At 32.2% G+C, this 10,011-nt stretch overlaps 1 pseudogene; it reads right to left on the bottom strand.

Annotated features, from left to right (window-relative positions):
* Window positions 1–6,318: 6,318 nt before the first annotated feature.
* LOC132803204 (vacuolar protein-sorting-associated protein 37 homolog 1-like) lies at window positions 6,319–9,517 on the bottom strand (annotated as a pseudogene).
* Between the last annotated feature and the right edge of the window lie 494 nt (window positions 9,518–10,011).

Below are 10,011 nucleotides of genomic sequence, written 5' to 3'. Positions count from 1 at the left end.
TCAAACAGGATTTGTTAAGTTTTTGTGTGAAAATAAATAAATTCGAACCTATTCGATAAATTATCATGTAATCCGTTATCCAATCCATTAATCCATTAAAAAAATATAAATTTTAAATTTTAAATTTAACGTAACTTTTAAATAATAAAATAATATTTTTTTAAAAAAAAAATTTCAAAGATTCTTGTTTAGAGTTTTTAAAAATTAAACTAAAAATGAACAAAATTAATAGTTTAACAATGAATTGAGTAATTTTAATATTATAAAATTTGTGTGATTACAAAAATATTCTTTTTTAATAGATTTATCAAGTATTGTCATATTTAATCTGTCAAAATCTATTAATTTATTGGATTTTATTGGATGACACCGATACGAATCTGATACGATATTGTTAATTCAAACCCATAAATTATAGTGTAGATTCATATCGTATTATCGTATCGTATAAAATTTTACTAAGCTTACATAAACTACAGTATTTTTTTTTTTTTTTTAATAATGATCCAAGTGGATGAAGCCAGCTACATAACTTGAAAAACTTGCTTTTTTATCAATATATATATATATATATATATGGATTCTTTAAAATAATTATCAGTTAGGTAAGTGCCACCTAAGAATAAAGTAAGCGAGGCAATTGTTTAGCTCTACACTAAAATAAAAGCCCCCAAAAATGATTTAATATATGTATTTTTTATTTTTTTATTTTATGAAATATAGTAATTTTATTTTTTTGGAAATATAGAGGCTCTATTCAAAAATTTATTGATTTTTCTAAACTTCTATATTAGAATCAATCAAACATTTATATTTATTAATTTTTTCAATCATTAATTAATTTTTCTTTTTATAAATAACTAAGCTAATTAAAGTGGTATTATTATCGAACATTCAATTTATATTCAGCACTCCTACATTTTTTTTCTTAATAAATATAAACTTATATGCATATATTTTTACTAGGCATGATAGAATATAATATATTTTTTCTTAACTACAATTAATTATAAAAAAAATTGAATTAATTATAACCATTGAATTAATTTCAAGTATTGAGCCCCGGGAAGAAAGAACAAATGCCATCGTGATTTCTTACTGGCCATTGGGTTTTATTACCACCTATTCGTCCATGGAGACCTTAACAATACTTCCCAAATAAACAGTCCCATTCGATGGTGTAGGGGAATTTGCCCTTTACCCTCCTTGGCAAGGCGGTAACGAAATATACCCCCTCTCTTTCATTTTCTTTTTTTTCTACCTTTTAATATCAATTATAACCTTAAAATAATTTTAAAAGACATTCATATCCTGTTATATTAATTTCCAATCTATTTCTACAAAAAAACTTTTACTCCACCCCATTACACATCATATCCCACATCCCACACCATAAAAAATCCTTTTAACTTTTCAACTAAAAAACAAAAATCTATTTTTTTTCTATTTTTTAATCCACTTATAAGCATCATCAGTTAATGTTTTTTTTTTTTATTGCCGTGTGTGATGAATATATATTGTGGATTTCATATTTACATCAAATACTTGGAATTTTAAGAATATATAATATTTTTTGAGTACAATGTGATATGTTTAGGAATGTGAATTGCTTTATTGATGTTTAAAACCGGTTAAAAATTTATGTTAGATTAAGGCTTTTATATGGAAGTTATTAAAATCTAAGTTTTAGGATAGATTGACACTGGGTATCAGTAGGAAATGAAGAGACGAAAAAAATGAGACTGGTTTGGCCTGAAACGGTGGCCGGAGGTGGGAAAAAATTCTGGATCGTAATTCGGGTACGAGACCCGGTTCGGGCGGGTTCGGGTAGACAAGCTGGAGGTTGAAGGAGAAGTGAACGACATGTCATATTTTACTAACGACATGTCATTCGGTCGGCCATCCTTACGACACGTCGTCCTATTAAGACGACATGTCGTTAATTAGCAACAACGTGTCATTTTTGTGCGTGTGTAACGGACTACTTGCTGTTTTACTGACGTAATCGATGACGTCAGGCCTTTTTTTTTTTTTTTTAATAAAGAGTTTTGGGGTTCAAAAGGAGAAAAAAATATGGAGCTGATTAAGGTTTATAGTTTGGCACAAGCTTAAAAATTAAAACTGATATAAATTAATTTTGGAAGTGATAAAAAATGTGGAATTGGTTGGATAAATAAATGTGTTTGATCAAAATTTATGTTATTTTAAGTTGTTTATACATAGTTATATATATATATATATATATATACATATATATACACTTTAAATGTAGATGAAAATGAGCAGCATTGGCAATTTAAATTGAAATGGTTATTTTGTATTGTTTAGAATTATATAAATTATGTATTCGTAATTTAGGATTATGGTTATTTATATATGCATATATAGTTGACTATGTGGCTAAAGGTAGTTAAAAAGTTATTAATGTTGTCAAGTTACATTTATAGGTTGTATTTTATAATGGCACCAAAAAGGAATTTGCGATCTCAATCGAAGAAGGGAGTTAAGAAGATGCAAACTAAGAGACGCGGTGACAGCATATCAGCACCCAACTCTAAGCGTTGATGAACTACTAGGCAACAATCCAAAGCTGAGAAAGAAACCACCAAACTTCCAGGGCACGTTCCACTCTCCTCTTCCTCATCTGAGATGGTAAGTTTTATATTCATTTATGTAGTTTGGTGCGGTAAGTGATAATACATCTGTCGGTATTTATTCATGAATGTTATATTGATGACATTTTATATTGTATCTATTTAATTATTTGGCAATCATCCATCAAAGGCCGTTATCCCATATGGGAGGCATCTGGAAGCACATATTCATGTGATTCGACACTTCGTAGCTATGTGCATGGGAAGTCACCCAAACTTAGCGTGCCGTGGTGGAGATGTGATTATGTAAGTCTATACATATATTTAAAAAAATTCTGACTAAGTTTCCCAATTTGTGGATAATGACGTTACGATCTAATTTTCAGGTGTACATCCCTGTCAACAATGGAGGTGCCCATTGGTTGGCAGCATGTGTGGACTTGAAGGCTTGACATATTGATTTATACGATCCAAATATGGGAAATAAATATGTCCAGAATAAAGAGTTGGACAATGCAAAATGCCTTAAGTATATGCTGCCTTACCTATTGAGGTATGGGGGATATTACAAGAAGAATCCGGAAGTGCTTCCCACTTTAGAGCCATTCACGATGACCATGATCAAAGATGCACCCTGCCAAGATAATGGGTATGAATGTGATGTCATTTTCAACCACTTCTATTGTTGCTGTTTAATTGTGCTTACGTGTGGAAATTCACGTGGTTGGTTTTCATTAATGCTATTCATTAATGCTATTCTGTAGGGGTGATTGTGGCATCTTCGTTTTGAAATTTATTGAATACAAGAGCAGTGAGGAGAACCTTTTATTTGGCCCGGAAGACATTAGGTTGTTTAGAAAAAATATGCTGTTGACTTGTGCTTTAATAAATTTTCAATGTAGATTGTATATTTAATATTATGACATCTTATATTAATGGTATCTTAATATGCAGAATCTAGCTTTAGTAATGATAACCGTTGACAAAATAAGAGAAAAGAAGACCCTTGGTAGTGATAAAAATTCAAACAAAGATGATTACCGATACACTTTCGGTAACATCAATTCACATATTTTTTGACTCCAAAGAGTCCACTAATGCGTGTTTTTGACAACAACATGCAAAATATACATTCATCACTGACCCTAAACAGAAAAAACCTTAAAAGTTTGGAAAAAGTTCTCAAATTGGCACAAAAATTTGATTATCGTAGATTTCATCGGTAATTACTGAAACCCTAGTGTTAATCGCATTTTATCAATTTTTTGGCCCCCAAAAGTCCCCTAATGAGTGTCAAATGCAACAACATGCAAAATATAGGTTCTTCAATGATTCTAAGGAGAAAAAATCCCAAACGTTAGGAAAAAGTTCTCAAATTGGCAAAAAATACTTGATTACCGCAGGGGCTTCGGTAATTACGGATGAAACCTACGGTAATCCATTTAAACTGGCTAGAACATTTACCAAAGATTTCATCGGTAATTACTGAAGGCTCTACGGTACATTTGACAACTTTTTTGGCCCCCACAAGTCTCCTAATGTGTGTTAAATGCAAAAACATGCAACATATATATTCTTCAATGATTCTAAGGAGAAAAAACCCCAAACGTTAGAAAAAAGTTTTCAAATTGGCAAAAAAACATGATTACCGTAGGGCCTTCGGTAATTACCAATGAAACCTACGGTAATCAATTTAACCTTGCTGGAAAAATTACCGACGATTTCATCGGTAATTACCGAAAGCCCTACAGTAATCACATTTGACAACTTTTTTGGCCCCCACAAGTCCCTTAATGTGTGTTAAATGCAACAACATGCAAAATATACATTTTTCAATGATATCAAGAAGAAAAAATCCCAAACGTTAGGAAAAAGTTCTTAAATTGGCAAAAAATACTTGATTACCGTAGGGCCTTCGATAATTACCAATGAAACCATCGGTAATATTTCCCGAAAGTATAAATCTATTACCGTAGGTTTCATTATAGAAGGCCCTACGGTAATCAAGTTTTTTGGCCAATTTGAGAACTTTTTCATAATGTTTGGGGTTTTTTTCTTCTTCGTATCATTGAAAAATGTATATTTTGCATGTTGTTGCATTTAACATCCATTAAGGGACTTGTGGGGGCCAAAAAATTTGTCAAATGTGGTTACTGTAGGGCCTTCGGTAATTTTTCCAGAGGGTATGTGTTGGTTACCGATGGTTTCATCGGGAATTACTGAAAGTGTACAGTCGTCCTATTTTTTTTGGAAAATTTGAGAAATTTTTAAGCAATTTTGGGATTGTCTCTCCTCAGGATAATTTTAGAATCCATATTTTGCATGTTTTTGCATTTAACACACATTATGGGACTTGTGGGGCCCAAAAAATTGGTAAAATGTGATTATCATAGGTGTTTTGGTAATTACCGATGAAACCTTCGGTAATTTTTCCAGAAGGTATGTGTTGGTTACCGACGGTTTCATTGGGAATTACCGAAAGTGTACAGTCATTGTATTTGTTTGGAAAATTTGAGAAATTTTTAAGCAATTTTGGGATTGTCTCTCCTTAGGATAATTTTAGAATCCATATTTTGCATGTTTTTACATTTAACACACATTATGGGACTTGTGGGGCCCAAAAAATTGGTAAAATGTGATTACCATAGGTGTTTCGGTAATTATCGACGAAACCTTCGGTAATTTTTCCAGAGGGTATGTGTTGGTTACTGACGGTTTCATCGGAAATTACCGAAAGTATACAGTCATCGTATTTTTTTGGAAAATTTGAGAAATTTTTAAGCAATTTTGGGATTTTCTCTCCTTAGGAAAATTTTAGAATCCATATTTTGCATGTTTTGCATTTAACACACATTATGGGACTTGTGGGGCCCAAAAAATTGGTAAAATGTGATTACCATAGGTGTTTCGGTAATTATCGACGAAACCTTCGGTAATTTTTCCAGAGGGTATGTGTTGGTTACCGACGGTTTCATCGGAAATTACCGAAAGTGTACAGTCATCGTATTTTTTTGGAAAATTTGAGAAATTTTTAAGCAATTTTGGGATTTTCTCTTCTTAAGATCATTTTATAATCCATATGTTGCATGTTTTTTCATTTAACACACGTAAGGGGACTTGTGGGGCCCAAAAAATTGGTAAAATATGATTGCCATAGGGGTTTCGGTAATTACCGACGAAACCTTCGGTAATTTTTCCAGAGGGTATATGTTGGTTACCGAGGATTTTATCGGGAATTACCGAAAGTCTACAGTCATCATAATTTTTTGGCCAATTTGAGAAATTTTTAAGCAATTTTGGGATTTTCTCTCCTTAAGATCATTTTATAATCCATATGTTGCATGTTTTTTCATTTAACACACGTAAAGAGACTTGTGGAGCCCAAAAAATTGGTAAAATGTGATTGCCATAGGAGTTTTGGTAATTACCGACGAAACCTTCGGTAATTTTTGAATCAAAAACAAATTGAACGTTGTCATTTTTTAATGCCGTTTGATCACTTACTTTGTCAGAATTTATCATTAATAAGGCTACATTTAGCATGTTATTGGTTAGAACACACATGATTGAAGTTGTCGGATGGAATTGTGGTGATTCTTTTACAACGGTGTACAAATGTCAATTACCGACGATGCATCGGTCATTACCATTGGGCAGTAATATCATCCATGCAATAGTAAGAAACATACAAACAACTGAACCAAAAACTGAACACGGAATGATATGTTATCAAACATGCAATAGACTGCATCCGTTTGCTTTTTCAAGTTAAAAATCATAAATGTAGATGTAATTATGGCAAAAACTGATAAAATTTTAACTTTACAATACTATACCACGATGAATGTTGAACGTACATGAACAAGTGCTGTCAAAACTGATATACTAGCAAAGAGAAAATATTTAACCAAATAATACACAGACAATCATGTTTATCTAGCCAATGCATTGAAACTGCAAGTAAGATTTCAGTGTGTTCCAAGTATATATCTTTCTATAATATCAATTCAACTAAGGGAATTTGTTTTAGCTGCAAGATGAATGAGTGCTTGCTTAAGTGGTGCGAAGCTTCTTGTATATCTGCACAAAAGAACCGAGCTCGATCTCCCTATCAAGAAGCTACTTGTGCAGATTTTCAGATTCCTCATCGGTTTTGTTCATTGCATCTGCAAACAAACACCAATAAAATAAAGGTTAAAAGTAATTAAGATAAAGTAGCTTAGTATCAAATTTGGCTTCTCTACAATAATTCTTTTATGTTTAAGCATAGCCACTAGGTACAAAACAATGGAATAAAACATGTGCTTGAGCATAAAGAAACTACACAATGTAGATTTCCAACTATAAATTATCATATTCTATACCTTGAAGCCTTTGGAGAAGGGAAGCAGGGGAACCGTACCTCAACATTTCTTCCTTTTGTCTCTCAAGCTCATGTAGCTTCTCCTATGTAGCAGCCAACTCTGTTGTTCTAATAATTCTGCACTGTGACCATACAAATAGGAGAAAATGTTTCACAATCAACACAATAAATTCGACACTACCTAAAGAAAGCAAGATAAATATTACCTGATTTCTGAGCTCCATAATGCGTGGTTCATTTTCCAAGTTCTCCCCTGTGAGTTTAAATAAATTCAGGATCTGTTTCTCCATGCATAATTCAATTGTGCTTGACTGATATATATATAATTAAAAAAAAAAAAAAAAAGAACTAGTAGATTTCTCCATGCATAATCCAATTGTGCATGACTGATATAACAAAAACTAGTAGATAACAAGAAAAGAATAACTCGCTAGCTGCAGTGTTTCTTTGCGAATTTCATCTCTTAGCTGATAATTGTCAAGTTGAAAAAAAATATCTAGGAAAAATAATCAGAACATAGACTCAAGAATCACAATAGTGAAACTACTATATATTGGGAAGGCATAAACCACCATGCTCATTAATAAACCATATAAATCAAGCACAAAAGTCATTGTATTAGCACAATACCCAATATTCACTAACAAGCATTTTAAAAAGGGGTTGATGCATGCACTTTATGCACTTAAGTACTACAGACAGATTCCCAAATAAGAGAAAAAGCTTATGTACGTACATTATTTTGAATTTTAACTTGATTGAGCGAAAGTAAAAATTGATGGTATGCATCCTTGTCAAACAAAAGCTTCCTTAACTCGTCAACACTAAAAAATATCCAATCAAAAACAAGAGAATCATAAATATTTATCAATAATGTTTAACCCAACTGCAAAATAACATATCCAAATGAAACAAGAGAATGATAAATATCAATCAATAATGTGTAACCCAACTGCAAAATAACATATCAAAGCGTAAAACATTACAATAATCAAATGAAATATGAAGTTTATGACTTTTACAAAGATGACTAATATTTTCACAAATAGTAAAACAGATTATTTGTCAAGTAGGCTTTAGAAAAATAAAATTAAATGACATAACAAATGTATAAGTAGAAATTAGTTTTCTCTTGATAACAGAAAGAGTAGGAAATAAGTATGATACTATTAGAACAGTTTGATAGAATACATGCTTGTCTAAAGATTAATTAACCTAGTTCCATAAAGTCATATGAGTAATCAATATAAAATTTAGTCATGAGCATGAGGAACCTCATGTCTTATCCTTCAAAACAGCAATTACACCCACAAGCCATACAATAGATGGTTTGACTAACAAAAAAATTTATATTATCATAATTACCGAAAATTTGTATTATCATAATTTCTACACAAAATGACCAATAACCCCACTTCCTTTCTTCACAAAATGACTAATAGAATATATTTGTATTGTACTCTACTTTCACTCTATTACCTTCAATGCCCATCAAAAGACCTCAGATTTTCTTCTCGCAGAAGCAAGCAACCAAAGAAGCAAGGCATACCATAAAATTCATTCCAACCCATATCCCAAGTGGCATATCAAATACAGTCAAGCAATGAGTTGTATCAAACACCACTGCATCACTAAAGATCTTATATGACTTGACAGAAGATGCATATGACCAGACAATGTTCTATAGTTGGTTGTTTGAATCAAGTGTATACTCAAATTTGAAATTAGGGTATTTGTCATAAATATTTCTGCACATATACAAGTCTATGCTCTCATCTTCTGGGTCTAATTTCCTGAATGACTGCAAAAATACCAAAAGTGCACAATACCAAAAGTGCTAATAATAAATCACAGTTTCTCTTATTTCCATGCCCTTAAAAAAAATGGTGGGTTTTTGAAATTTTTTGAAAAAATACCCAATTCAAGTGAGAAATCGATGAGAAATTACAGATATTTAAAGAGATACCAGGGGACAAAGTAGCCTGAAATGGCCATGGTTCAAACAAAATGTTGGACAACAAAAGAGAAAAGAAGAGCAGGAAAGATAAGAAATGGGGAGGCAAGCAGAAAGTGTTATCTATTTTTTATTTATTTTTTTTCATCATGAAACGAAAACTCACCCGAAATGCTTCTTTGTGTTGGAAGAATTACAGAAAAGGCCGAAGCTCGAGGAAGAAGAAGAAGACAAAGAACGCTTCTACGGGAGATGTTCATCGCAAGAACAACGGCCACAGCAGAAAACCTATAGTGCGCCTTAACAGTCAAAATCTAGTCCACAGATTCTTTTCGAGCCATCAATGAAGCACCATTCGAGCTCAAATCGCTGAAACAGACATGGGTCTCTTCCTCTTTAGGGATTAGAGAGTCAAGCTGATGATCTTCCCAGAATAAGTCATTTTCCGTCGCTCTTGAGTTTAAAGACTTTAAAAATTGCATTACCCATTACACAAATCATCTCTCTCCCAAGCTCTGTTCGGCATTCTGTCTCACTTTCTCTTCCTCTTTTCTTTGTGCTCCATTCATGTCGTTCAGGTTCAGGGGAAAAATAGAATACGCATATCCTTTCATTAATTCTTTCTTTTGAAAGGATAATTTAGGAATATTGAAAACTAAAAGGGCAAAACAAAAAATATTGAAACCGAAGGGGTAAATTTCCTTAGAAGGCTTTCAATAGGGGTATTGGGCCAAATTCCCCGATGGTGTAACAGCATAGCTTGTTTGTGTTTTTGTGAATGTAAGAGCCTACGTTTATGGGCTTAGGGAATAAGAGAATGCTTTGGTCGCTTTAACCAACCCAATAATAATCACCCACACCAAATCACCACCTGTCAATCGTGCGAAGGTCAATAATTAATGCCCTGCAAGACTATTTTATGCAACCTCAAGTAACTATTTCAGTAAAAAAAAAAAAAATGCAAGTGTTGCATCACGTCTGTAATTCAATATTCTATAGTGATTCTTCAAAATAATAATAATAATAATAACAATAATAAATCTATGATGATTAAAAAAACAAAAAACATTTTACAAAGTGAGTTCCAATGGAACAGTTAG

Source organism: Ziziphus jujuba, chromosome 3 (assembly GCF_031755915.1).
Source record: "Ziziphus jujuba cultivar Dongzao chromosome 3, ASM3175591v1".
Taxonomy (NCBI): domain Eukaryota; kingdom Viridiplantae; phylum Streptophyta; class Magnoliopsida; order Rosales; family Rhamnaceae; genus Ziziphus; species Ziziphus jujuba.
The sequence above is the reverse complement of the archived record's forward strand: the minus strand, read 5'-3'. Positions and strand labels throughout refer to the sequence as shown.